This window comes from Sturnira hondurensis, unplaced genomic scaffold (assembly GCF_014824575.4).
Source record: "Sturnira hondurensis isolate 20B ecotype Veracruz unplaced genomic scaffold, ASM1482457v3 Scaffold0021143, whole genome shotgun sequence".
NCBI classification, from domain to species: domain Eukaryota; kingdom Metazoa; phylum Chordata; class Mammalia; order Chiroptera; family Phyllostomidae; genus Sturnira; species Sturnira hondurensis.
In genome coordinates this window covers 19810003-19823435 of record NW_028093774.1, presented here as the reverse complement: position 1 = coordinate 19823435, position 13433 = coordinate 19810003, and the positions used below count along the sequence as shown (strand labels likewise).

The 13433-nt window shown below is 40.5% G+C and overlaps 1 protein-coding gene across 6 annotated transcripts in view; it reads left to right on the top strand.

Moving 5' to 3' along the window:
* The window catches only part of TTLL5 (tubulin tyrosine ligase like 5), a 255466-nt gene that overhangs the window by 188930 nt on the left and 53103 nt on the right, over window positions 1-13433 (top strand). The window lies entirely within an intron of this gene.

Below are 13433 nucleotides of genomic sequence, written 5' to 3'. Positions count from 1 at the left end.
GGCTTCCTTTGAATCTTGTTTCTTAATTAATTAACAACTTAAAATCAATAACCCCCCAAAACAGCTTCACGGCGGCAAAATGTTGGTTCCTTTCAGTTCCTTTGTGGTTTACCTATTTTACCTCAAAAACTAAACACAAACAACAAACACGTTTCCACTCCTGAATCAAATTTTTGTAGGACATTTTCTTGGCTCTCCTCCTGCCATTTTTTAGCTAGTGAAGCAGGAGTGGACCGGTAGAGGGCGTTGGATCTAACAGCCCTTCTCTGTTTAAAACGCAGATGCCTGGAAGAGGCCGGCATTTCCTGATGTTCAAACGCCCGGAGGAGATTTGTGCATTTCTCTTGTTCTCATTACAGCTCCTCATTCATTTGTCCTTCACCAAACCAAATTCAGTTGTAAAAGGGAATCCTAGGATATTGTAAAAACAGTTACTGTTTTTCCCTCCTCCACACAGTGAATCAAATTTTGATTTTGGATTGAAAGCACTCCCCTGTAGCTGTTTTAATTATGTCGTTGCCATTATTCATTTATCCGACAAATATTTATTTGGTGCCTACTAAGTGCCAAGCACTGTTCTGGGAATAACTGGCATTGCGATGACTTTGCAGAGCTCTCTGGGTCAGTAGGGGAGGGCAGTAGGAAGGCTGCAGTCTGTGGTTCAAAGCCAGCAGCACAACAGGAAGGAGGCTATATGGCCCCTTCCCTTCGAGGGAGTGGAGCCGAATCCTTAAGGGTGCAGCCTCTGGAGCCAGCCTGCCTGCACTCGCATCCCCACCCACACTTGACTGACTTGAGACCTTCCGCAAGTTATAAGTTACTTAATCTCTGGGCCTCAGTTTTTTCGTGCATAAAGTGGGGGTGAAAAGAACACCTTCACAGAACAGTTGGCAAGTATCCGCCAAGTTAGGACATGTGAAGTAGTGCAACAAGCGCCAGCACGAGCATTCCAAACCACTCTCCCTCACGGGTGGGAGGCCCACAGTTAGGTGGGAAAATCAGGGAGTCGGCCTCGAATGTTGAGGTTGTCCGTGTGCTTCCCATTCGTGGACTCTGATTATGGCCTGTATCCCGAGGCGGCCCACGATGGCCTGTGTGGCTGGCTGGTCCCCTGGGGGAGAGGTGGGCTGGGTCAGCAGGCAGCAGGGCTGCACATGGAAGATGCCGCTCACTGCGCTGAACTCCCTGCTGGCAGGAGGACGCTTCAGCCTGCTGAGGTGGAATTGCGGCTCTATGCACAAACTTTGCTCTGCTGCATTTTTGTGGTTTCTTCCCTCTGACAAGCAGGAGTGTGGGAAAACCGGAAACAGCTCAGCACCAAAAATGCACAGAAGGGGGGAAAAAAGCAGATTGCTTCAGAATTTAAGAAATATAATCCAAGAATCAAAAGGCATGCTGTGAGGCGTTGTTCCAGGAAATAGTTTCCAATTTGCCTTCAAAACTTGAGCACAAGTCTCTGAAGCTAAATAAGTTAGCACTAATGGAGACCTTAACATTCTCCCCAACATGTGAAATGCACGGGGTGGTGAGGGCCCCACTGCCTTCCCTGTTCTTCCAACTTTCAGGAAACAGAAAAGCATTGTTTCTATCTGTACTGATTTCTACGGAAAGTTCTCTGTGAAGTGTCCACATAATTTTTTAAAATAAACTTCCACTTTAGAGTGATTTTAGATTTACAGAGAAGTTGTGCAGATAGTACACATAAAGATCAGTACCCCCAGTGTCCGCCGTCATTAACACCTGCTGTTACCATGGTGACGCTTGGACAATGCGCCACAGGAAGAAGCTGTCATTGATGTGTCACTACTGTGGACAGAACTCCATACCTGATTTGGATGGATGAAGTTATTTGTAATCTAGAGAGCCCTTTCAAGGCTTCTGTAGTCCAGATCTCAGTACCAGTCCAATAATATTCTTATTATTCTAAAGGAAATCATGTTTCTGGCTAGCATAGCAAGTTACTTATTAACTTCTATGTGGCTTAGTTTCCTATTTTAAAATAGGGGTAATAATAGTACCTGCCTCACAGGGTTATTGAGAGAAATAAATACGTTAGTGAATTCTAAGCACATATACAGCACCTGGTACATAATACAGGTAAAATAAGTATTAGGTGTTATGGTTAATATACTTAGGTGACATTTCAGGCAATTTCATGTAATTTTTTTACTTTCTTCATACAGGCTCTGTTACTTCATTTGTTTGGACTTAGTGCAGCCTTTATTCTGGCTCAGTGCAGATTAATCAGGAACCCCCAGTTGTGGCTGGTGATGCTGAGTCACACTCAGGAATGCCATAGGGGCCCAAGAGACACAACTAATGAGCAGTTGTAATGAGCTTGTGACCATGCCGAGCCTTGTGTTTTGGGATTGAACTTAAAAATTCTCCTAGCGCAGAAGTTGGCATTGGACAAATATAGAAGCAATTTCCAAGAGCATCAAAGTTTCCACATCCTAGAGGGCTGATTTGAGAGAACAATGGAACATAAAAGATGGAATGTCGTTTGGATTTTGGTGCAAAGGGAGTTGAGAATCAGAACAGTGAAGTCCTGTTTCTTTATGATAATATTCAGGTCACTTTCCCTCTAAAGGTTTTGGTTTCCCATCTGTAAAACAAAACCACTGTCCCCACTGAAGAATCACCCAAAATAGTTTGTTTTCTGTCTCTTCCATCAAAGCTTTTTTTTTTATGTGCACATTTGTTTTTTAATTCTTATGCTCTACAGCTATTTTCATCATCCCTTTTTGGCCCAGTGATTCTTTGTTCGAGTTCTCAAATCCATTACTTACAGTTCCTTTAGCTAAATCTCATTTGTCAATTCCGTAAAAGAATGACTGCGATTTTTTTAACCTTTTCTATAGTGCCAGCAGTTCTTCTTGATTTTCCTCTCTAATGTTCACCACACTTCATAATTTAGTACCCACTTCAGATCCTCCTTTCCCAACTATTTGTGGTATTTCTTCCAGGCAATCAGCTGAACTGAGGACTGTGACAGCCTGTGAACAGCTATTATACATACATGAACTGTCTCTTCCTTGCAAATGACCCTCTTTTCAGAGCCAGAATTACACTCTCCAGGAAACATGGCGAAAGAAACCTGAGGAGGTTAAAGTTTGCCAAGGACCTGGTCAAAACTCATAGACTAGAGAAGAATTTGGAAGGGCAGGGTCAGAACTGGTGTACCTCGGGACCCCTCTGAAGAAAGAAAACTGTGTAAGAAACACCAGCCTTAACAAAAGCGCTTGTCTTTAAACAGCTGGGGTTCACTTTCCTTACCCAGGTTTTAGGATCTTCTCCCTCAGGGTGGCCTTAGTGGAAATCGGAGGTAACGGCCTGTCTGTGTCAGCACCCAGGACAGTGGTGTTTGTCAAAAGCTGTTAGGGATTAGGTAGGAGGAAAGCCCTCAGGAGCTCAGCAAGATGGTAAAACCAAATACCAATTAATCTGATCTGAACATCTGGCAATGTCAGAAATAGGATGAAAGATGCTCAGACACGAATGTCAGAAAAATAGGAAAATAAGGCCAGCAAGAAAAGAAAAACCAATACCTTTTAAACTATGATTCATTAAAATGGGGCAAACTGATCGGGACTTACAGTCACCCAGCATAGGTTCTTGATGTGGGCATAGACGATACCATATTGTAGGTTAACCATTTTCTGTCAGCCTTTCAGCCCCTCATTATTCATAGTTTCAAGAAATACAATCAAATCCATGTCATTTCCATCCTTAAATATAGGATTCCCTAAATTATGCATTTCTGAAAAATAAAATTTTAAGTGTTCCTAGACCCAATTCCAACGTGAGCAGAGGAAGGGGGAGGGTTTTCCTTCACATCAACAAGCAATTCTCGGATAGCAGCAGGGAGCCCAAAAATCCACTTAGTGCCAACTCTGTCTCCACAGAGATAGCATCAGATTCCACAGGTTAAAATCAGTCCTGTTAAACTCTGTGTTTGTGTGCATAGGTGGTACGCACGCATGCACACACTCTCACACACACTGCAGATGCCAGCCACAAACCCAGACTTCTAACCTGTGCTTCTGACCAACTGGCTATAGGTGAGGAGCTGCGGACTGGAAGTTCCAATGACCCCTCCAGCGCAGAATGCCAGTGCACGTCCAGGTTGCTACCTGTAGTTCTGACCTACTGGCTGCATACCAAAGGTTCCCCAAACCCACTTCTTGGGTTCAGTTAATTTGCTAGAATAGCTCACAGAACTCAGAGAAACGTTACTTACTAGATGACTCGTTTATCATGAAAGGATGTAACTCAGAAAGAGCCAGACGGAAGAGACTCATGGGGCAAGGGGTGCGGAGCTGCCACGCTGCACCACGTTCCCCGCACTGTAATGTGCTCATCAACCCAGAGTGCTCGAGCACTTAGGTTTTTATGGAGGCTTTAATAACGTAAGCGCAATTGATTAATCATTGGCCAGTTGGTGATTGATTCGCCTGAAAGTTCCAACCCTCTAATCACGTGGTTCTCCTGGCAACCAGCCCCCATTTTTAGGTGTTTCTAAAAGCCACCTCATTAGCATAGCAAGACACGCCTATCACTCAACACTTAGGAACTTCCAAGGGTTTGGGGAGCTATGAGCCAGAAAGAGGAGGAAGACCAAATGCACATTTCTTATTATAAATCCCACTGTCACAATAGTGATAGACTTTTAGTGCTGGAATATAAAAGAATAGACGCACAGTGCGGGGCTGTGAGTGTAGCAAGGTACGCAGGTGGTCAGTGGCAGAACTGGAACTGGAATCCACGTCACCTCCTGCATTAACCCCAGACTCTCTGGTGGACCCCTGATTTCAAAGGCCCCACCAATCTATTCAAAGTCATTCTATACAGCAAATGTCAGCAAAGGCATCCTAAAATACTGCCTTTACATTACCATTTAGTTCTCTTATACCCCTCTCCACCCCAAGCAATCCCTTTTTTGCTCAATCCCTCCACCCCCTAACCTCCCCCCTTCTTAGCTGTCATCCTGCTCTTGTCTATGAGTTTGTCTCTGTTTTGCTTATTCAGTGTGTTCATTAGATTCCACATATGAGTGAATTCATATGGTATTTTTCTTTCTCTGACTGCCTCATTTCACTTAGCATGATGTTCTCCAGGTCCATCCATGCTATCTCAAAGGGTAAAATTTTCTTCAATACAGTAAAAAAATTTTTAAATAGATTTTTAAAAGAAGGAAGAAGGGATGAAGGGAAAAAGAAAAAAAGTTTATTGAATATTTGAGAAAAAATATTAAGTGTAATCAACATCATATAAAATGAGTAGGAAATTGAACCAAATTAAAGTGTAAAACAAAATTTAATGCTACCTTTGAGAAAGTGCAATGTAAGCAGTTAGGAACTGACCCCCTCCCCTTCCACACCAGTTTTCCCACTTAAATGGCCAATAAAATACTCAACAGTAGAAAGAATTAGTGTCACTGTTATGCTGAGCTGTTGGGGAAATATCTGTTAGATACAAAGGGTTTAGGTTGAAGAACGACATCGAGGGCTTTTATATACTGCCTTCCTATGAGATTGCAGTCTAGGAAATCAGTTAGGGGGCCTGGAATACACCAGATAAATACCCTCTTACTCTAAGGGTTGGGGTCTGGAGGTAGCAAGAGGTGAGGACAGGCAAGGAGTCTGCCACTCAGACTCTCTTTCCTCTACCAACGTTTGGACCTCCATCAGTGGATGCATTAGGAGATCCTAAGGCTTTTTTGGGCATGGACAGTGACATCATTTAGGAAACTGGATGCTATAACCACACTCAATCAAAAGTTACACTGCGGTGTGTGTGGTGCAGGGGGAAGAAGAAGTACATGAGAGTCAAAGAATTAAAGGGGCTTTCTTTGGTGGTTCTTAATGTGTAGTTTAAATTAAAATTCTGCTTTTCTGCCCACCACGTGTTTAAACAGTTGTTAACATGGAAATATAACCCCCAGGTATTTCCTGTCTGTCACATCCCTTCTTTCTTGTCTGATTATGAAAATCCTTTTAAAAAGAGACAGAAACCTATACTAATCTTAGACAGAATCTATATCAGTTCCTCCATGATCATAAACCCTAAATGGCAAATTTTGAATTTCTTTTCTGAAAGTGAGCAAATATTTTAAAATCTTGGGTCCTTGGAATAGATGGAATAGCTTACAGGAAAGCCCTGTGGGGAAGATTCAGAGGAGCTGCCAAGCTCTGAAATAAGTTTAGGCAAAAACAGAAAATTTTAGAAATTACTAATGTACACTATCATGTCATCTGGAAATAATGACAGTTTTACTTTCTCCTTTCCAATTTGGATGCCTTTTATTTCTTTTTCTTGTCTCATCACTGTGGCATAGAAAACCCTGTAGTTTTTACCAAAAAACTTGGCAAAATAGCAGGATACAAAGTCAATATTCAGAAATCCATGACATTTTTGTACACCAACAATGACCTATCAGAAAGAGAAATGAAGAAAAAAATCTTATTTCCTATAGCAACACAAACAATAAAAGGAATAAATTTAACCAACAAGGTAAAAGACCTGTACTTGGAAAACTACCCAACACTGAAGAAAGAAATTGAGGAAAATACAAATAAGTGGAAGCATATACCATGTTCATGGATTGGAAGAATTAACATCATTAAAATATCCATACTATCCAAAGCAATGTATAGATTCAATTCCTATTAAAATGCCAATGGCATATTTCAGAGATCTAGAACAAATATTAGAACTTTATATGGAACCAAAAAAGACCCCAAATAGCCTCAGCAATCTTGAGAAAGAACTAAGTTGGAGGGATTACAATATCTGATATAAAACTATACTACAAGGCCACTATATCAAAACAGTCTGGTGCTGGCGTAAGAACCGACACATTGATCAAAGGAACAGAATAAAGAGCCCAGAAATAAACCCATGTCTCTATGGGTTTATTTGACAAAGGGGGCACAAGCATATAATGAGGTAAAAATAGCCTCTTCAATAAATGGTGTTGGGAGAACTGGACTGGTGCATGCAAAAAAAATGAAACTAGATTACCAGCTTTCACCATGCATGAAAATAAACTCAAAATGGATAAAAAGACTTAAATATAAATCGCGATACCATAAAAATCCTAGCAGAAAACAGGCAGTAAAATTTCAGATATCCTATGTAGCAATATTTTTGCTAATACATCTCCCAGGGCAAGGGAAATAAAGGAAAAAACAAATGGGACTACATCAAATTAAAAAGCTTCTGCACAGCTAAAGAAACCATCATCAAAATGAAAAGGGAACTGACCATATGGGGAGAACATATTTGCCAATGATATATCAGACAAAGGTTTAATCTCCAAAATATATAAAGAACTCATATGACTCAATAATAGTAAGATAAACAATCCAATTTAAAAATGGGCAAAGGACCTGAATGGACACTTCACCAAGGAAGACATACAGAGGGCCCATACACATATGAAAAAATGCTCAACATCACTAGCCATCAGAGAGATGCATATTAAAACCACAATGACGTATCACCCACACCTGTCAGAATGGCTATCATTAAAAAGTCAACAAACAAGTAATGGTGAGGATATGGAGAAAAGGCAGCCCAAGTGCACTGTTGGTAGGAATGCAGACTGGTGTGGCCAGTATGGAAAAAACAGTGTGGAACTTCCTAAAAAAACTAAAAATGGAACTGCCTTTTAACCCAGCAATCAAAACACCTAAGAATCCCAAAGCACCAGTTCAAAAGGACTTACACACTCCTACGTTCACAGCAGCGCTATTTAAAAGGCAAGTGCTAGAAACAGCCTCAGTGCCATCAGTAAATGAGTGGATCAAAAAACTGGTACATTTCCACAATGAAATACTGTGTAGCAAAAAGGAAAAAGGAATCCCTACCTTTTGCAACAGCGTGGTTGGAACTGGAGACTATTATGCTGAGTGAAATAAGCCAGTCCATGAAAAACAAACACTATACGATCTCCCTTATATGAAGAATCGAATGGACAAAATAAACTAAGGAGCAAAATAGAACCAGAGACATGGAAACATGAACAGACTGACAGCTGCCGGGGCGGGGTGGGGGGGCGGTGGAGGGAGGTAATGGTGGAAAGAAGGGGAAGGGACTAGTCAAAGAACATGTATGAATGACCCATGGACACGGACCACGGTACAGAGACTGACTGTTGGAACAGGGTGGGAGGTGGGCTGAGTAGAGGAGGGTAAGAGGGGGGGAAATTTGGGCTACTGTAATAGAATAAACAATAAAAAAATTAATGTGAGAGCTCTAAAAAAATTACTGTATATCCTATATAACAAAGGATATACAAATTAATGTATACCTTCAACGAAATTAAAGAGTGAGTGCATCAATGTATAGAGCTGGAAAAAGCTGTCATATATAGAGAGAGAGCAGTCTGAGGACAGGGGCATTGCACAGAAGTTAGAAATACCTAAGTGGACAATTAATGGGGGTGAGCACAGTGAACAGAGATTGGGCACTATGGAGTATTAAATCAGTGAAATAAAGGACAAATTTTAAAAATTCTGCCAAAATTTTGAGGGAAAATTATACAAAGATTAAAATAATGAGAGAAAAGATAGTCAAGTTAAAATAGTGAATTCCAAAAAGAGAATACAATAGTCATTATTATTGGCAAAGTAGGTCAAAATATAAAGACATAAGGGTTTTGAACAGTGTAATTAATGGGATTAAATTAATAGATATACAACTTTGTACTCTGCAGAGCTCCCATGGAATATTTTTCAAAGCTAGAACATTTCAATTAAATATTCAAAAAGTAGAAATTATACAGTCCTCATTCTCTAATTTACAATAAAAAGAAACAAAGTAACTTGGATCAAAATTATATTACGTACTATATAAAAAATAAGAATTGTGCATGTAAAGACAAGGATGCCTATTCTCGCCACTTTTTTTGTTCAGCGTAGTACTGGAAGTCCTAGCCAAAGCAGTGACGCAAGAAAAAGAAATAAAAGACACACAAATTAGAAAGGAAGTAGTAAAACTGTCTTTATTTACAGATGACATGATATTGTATATAGGAAAACCTAGACTCCAACAAAAACTGTTAGAACTAATAAACAAATTTAGTAAAGTTTTTTATTATTTTATTTTATTTAATTCTTGTTCAAGTATAGTTTTCTGTCTTATACTCCCAGCCCTGCCCCCCTCAGTGCTCCCCACCTCCCTCCCATTTCTGCCCCCCACCTTAGTTATTGTCCATGTGTCCTTTATACTTTCTCATGTGAGTCCATCCCCTTTTCCCCTATGATTCTCTCCCCTCTCCCCTCTGGACCCTGTCAGCCTGTTCCATATTTGAGTGTCATTGGTCATATTTTGCTTGCTTGTTTGTTTTGTTGTTTAGATTCCTGTTAACGGTGATATAATATATTTGTCTTTCACCGCCTGGCTTATTTCACTCAGCATAATGTTTTCCAGTTCCATCCATGATGTTGCAAAGGGTAGGAGTTCCTTCTTCCTTTCTGCAGCATAGAATTCCATTGTGTAAATGTACCATAGCTTTTTGATCCAGTCATTTACAGATGGGCATCTAGTTTGCTTCCAACTCTTGGCTATCATGAATTGTGCTGCTATGAACATTGAAAGTTTTCTGATACAAAACCAGTATACAAAGAATCAGTTACATTTCTATACACTAACAATGAACTATCACAAAGATAAGTTAAGAAAACAATCCATAAATAATTGCATCAAAAAGAATAAAATGCCTTGGAATAAAGTTAACCTAGGAGGAGAAAGATCCTCCTAGGATCTGAAAACTATAAAACATTGATGAAAGAAATTGAAGAATACACAAGTAAATGGAAAGATATTCCACACTCATGGATTGTAAGGATTAACATTGTTAAAATGTCCATACTGTCCAAAGCAATCTACAGATTCAATGCAATCCCTCTCAAAATTCCACTGGCATTTTTCACATAAAATTTTTTAAAAGGTAAAATTTGTATGGAAGCACAAAAGACCTCAAATAGCCAAAGCAATCTTGAGAAAGGATAACAAAGCTGGAAGTGTCATACTTCCTGATTTCAAGCTATATTACAAAGCTACAGTAATCAAAATTTTAAGGTATTGGCATAAAACAGACAAATAGGTCTTTGGAACAAAACAGAGAGCCCTGTAATATACCCACACATATATGGTCAATTTATGACAAGCCAAGACTATAGTCTTGGGAAAAGAACAATCTTTTCAGTAAATGGTGTTGGGGAAATTACTATCATATACCATACAGAAAAATCAACTCAAAATCACCTGAAGACTTGAACATACAACCTTATACCATAAAACTCTTAGAAGAAAACAGGGGATAAGCTCCTTGACATTGGTCTTAGCAATGAATTTTTCGATTTGACACCAAAAGCAAAGAGGCAGCAAAAAGCAAAATTAAATAAGTGGGACTACACCAAACTTAAAATTTTCTTCATAGGAAAGAAACCATCAACACAATGAAAAGGCAGCCTACTGAATGGGAGAAAACATTTGCCAGTCATTTATCTGGTAAGGGGCTTAATATCCAAAATACATAAAGAACTCTTACAACTCAGTAGCAAAGAAATAACAATAACAACCTGTTTTAAAATGGGCAAAAGAACTAAACAGACATTTTTGCAAAGAAGACATAACAATGGCCAATAGATGCATAGCAAGGTGTTTAATACCAGCAATTATTGTGGAAAGACCAATCAAAACCATAGTGAGATATCACATCACACCTGTTAGAGTGTGTGTTTTAAAAGAGAGGTTAAAAAAAGTAAAAGGAAAAAAATGGAAGAAACAAAAGAAAGGTTAAGTGTTGGCAGGGGTGTGGAGAAGGGAACACTTTGCAATGTTGATAGGAATGTAAATTGGTACATCTACTATGGAAAGTAGTGTGGAGGTTCCTCAGGAAATTAAATATGGTCCAGCAGTTTCACTTCTGGGTATATATATTCAGAGGAAATGAAAACAGGAGATCGGAGAGAGATCTGCACTCCCGTGTTCATCACAGTATTACTCACAATAGCCAAGGCAGGGGAAAAACCTACATGTCCATCAGTGGATGAGTGGATAAAGATGCTGTGATATACACACACACTAGAATATTATTAAACCACAAGAAAGAAGGAAATCCTGCCATTTGCAACAACATGGTGGACCTTGAGGTCATTAAGTAAAATCAGCCATGCAGAGAAACACAAATACTACATGATCTTACTTATCTGTGGAATTGAAAAAAAAATGTCAAACTCAGTAAACAAGTGGTTGCCAGGGACAGGGAGGTGGGGAAAACAGGGAGAGTCTGCTACCAGAGCACAAACTTGCAGTGCTGAGATGAGTAAGGTCTGAGGATCTAATGTCAAATGTGTGTTGTATTGTAGAAAAATGCAGAGAGTAGAATGTGACTGTTCTCATTAAAATAAATATATATGCGAGGTGATGGATGTGTTAAATAACTAGACAGAGGAATCCTTTCATAGTGCATGTTTATCAAGTCACCGTGACATACACTTTAAATATCTTACAATTTCACTCATCAATTTTACCTCAGTAAAGCTGAAACATTTCTTCCAATGAAAAGAATTGTACACATGAGAACGTATATTTGAAATGTAGTTCAAGATGTACTGAGAGGAAAACTCATAATATAGAAATACTGAAAAGAAATTAACCAAGATACAGATGGCAGGTTGGCTTCAACTGACATGTGCCTTCTGCCAGTTTCCCAGCGCATCATGTTGAAAAGAATTATGAGGACTTCTCTGGGCTCTGCAGTAAAAAGTGCTCCGATGATTAGCGATGCCCACCGCAGACAGGGAAGGTGCTGGGACTGGTGAATGTGCACGTGATCGATTTGTCATACCTGAACTAAGCTTTCATCTCTTGAAGTTAAAAAAGGATCAGTTTAAAAAAAGTATCTAATGAAATCAAGGACAGAAGTAATAGAAAGTGAAAAGCAAGCAATAAAATTATTTATGTTCAAAACACAATTTAGCGTGGGGCCAGGGACGAAGAAAATAAATATAACTCTGCCAGAAAAATAAGAGAATTAAAATATAAGAGAAAGTTTTTTTTTTTAAGATTTTATTTATTTATCTTTAGAGGGTAAGGGAAGGAGAGAAGGAGAGAAATATCAGTGTATGGTTGCCTCTTGTGAGCCCCCTGCTGGGAAATGGCCTGCAACCCAGGCATGTGCCCTGACTGGGAATCGAACCGTGATCGTCTGGTTTGCAGGCCTGCTCTCAATCCACTGAGCTATGCCAGCCAGGGCAAGAGAAAGGTTTTAAAAGTATGTGTAGAGGAGATTGAAAAATTATGAGAATATTTTGCACAATTGTATGCTACTAAATTTGGGGGGGGGGGAACCATCAAAATTGGTTGTTGAATAACAAGAAAACCAAGTAGAACTTCCACCAAGATGGAGGCATAGGTGGAAACACTGTGCCTTCTCCCACAACCAAGTTTGGATACAACAAAAGTTTTGGAGAACTAAGACACACCCAGAGACCAGAAAACCGAATTATACGGAAGTCCGACAGTTACGAACCATTCAACGGGGACGGTAAGAGAGGCAGAGCCAGCAGTGGAGCAAGGTCGGGAAGGACAGACCTAGGAGCGCAGGTAGCCCGGACCTAGTCGGGGTGCGGGGCAGACTGACCAAGGTCGCACATTCGCGCGCAGTGAGACGGACCACGCAGGCCCGAGGGGGCGAACCCAGTGGTGGAGGGCTGACAGCGGTGGCACACTCGCATGCAGTGGAACAAAATGCGTGGGCCTGGTGACAGTGGTGGCTGCGGTGCCGGTGGGGGTCGCGGCAGCAGGCGGCAGAGGGAAGCCATTGTCCCTCTTTAACCCCGCCCCCACATACAACGTCACAACCCAGCGACTTAGTTGCCCTGCTCTAGTGACCACTTTAGGGCTCCGATCCTGCTACGGAACAGGCACGAACAGCCCAAAAGATGGCGCAAGAAGAACTCAAAGTCCCAGAGCCAATAACTCTAAGCGACCGAGAAATTGCCAGCCTCTCAGAAGCACAATTCAAGACACTATTTATCAGGATGCTCACAGAACTGGTAGATTATAGTCACAAATTAGAGGAACATATGAAGGCTAAACTAATTGAAATGAAGGGAGATGCACAGGAAACCAATAGTGATGGAAAGGAAACTGGGACTCAAATCAATGGAATGGACCAGAAGGAAGAACAAAACATCCCACCAGAAAGGAATGAAGAAATGAGAATTCAAAAAAATGAGGAGAGGCTTAGGAACCTCCAGGACATCTTTAAACGTTCCAACATCCGGATTATAGGGGTACCAGAAGGGGGAAAGAAACAGCCACGAGTGGAAAACGTATTTGAACAAATAATAAAGGAGAACTTCCCCAGTCTGGCAAAGGAAATAGACTTCCAGGAAATCCAGGAAGCTCAGAGAGTG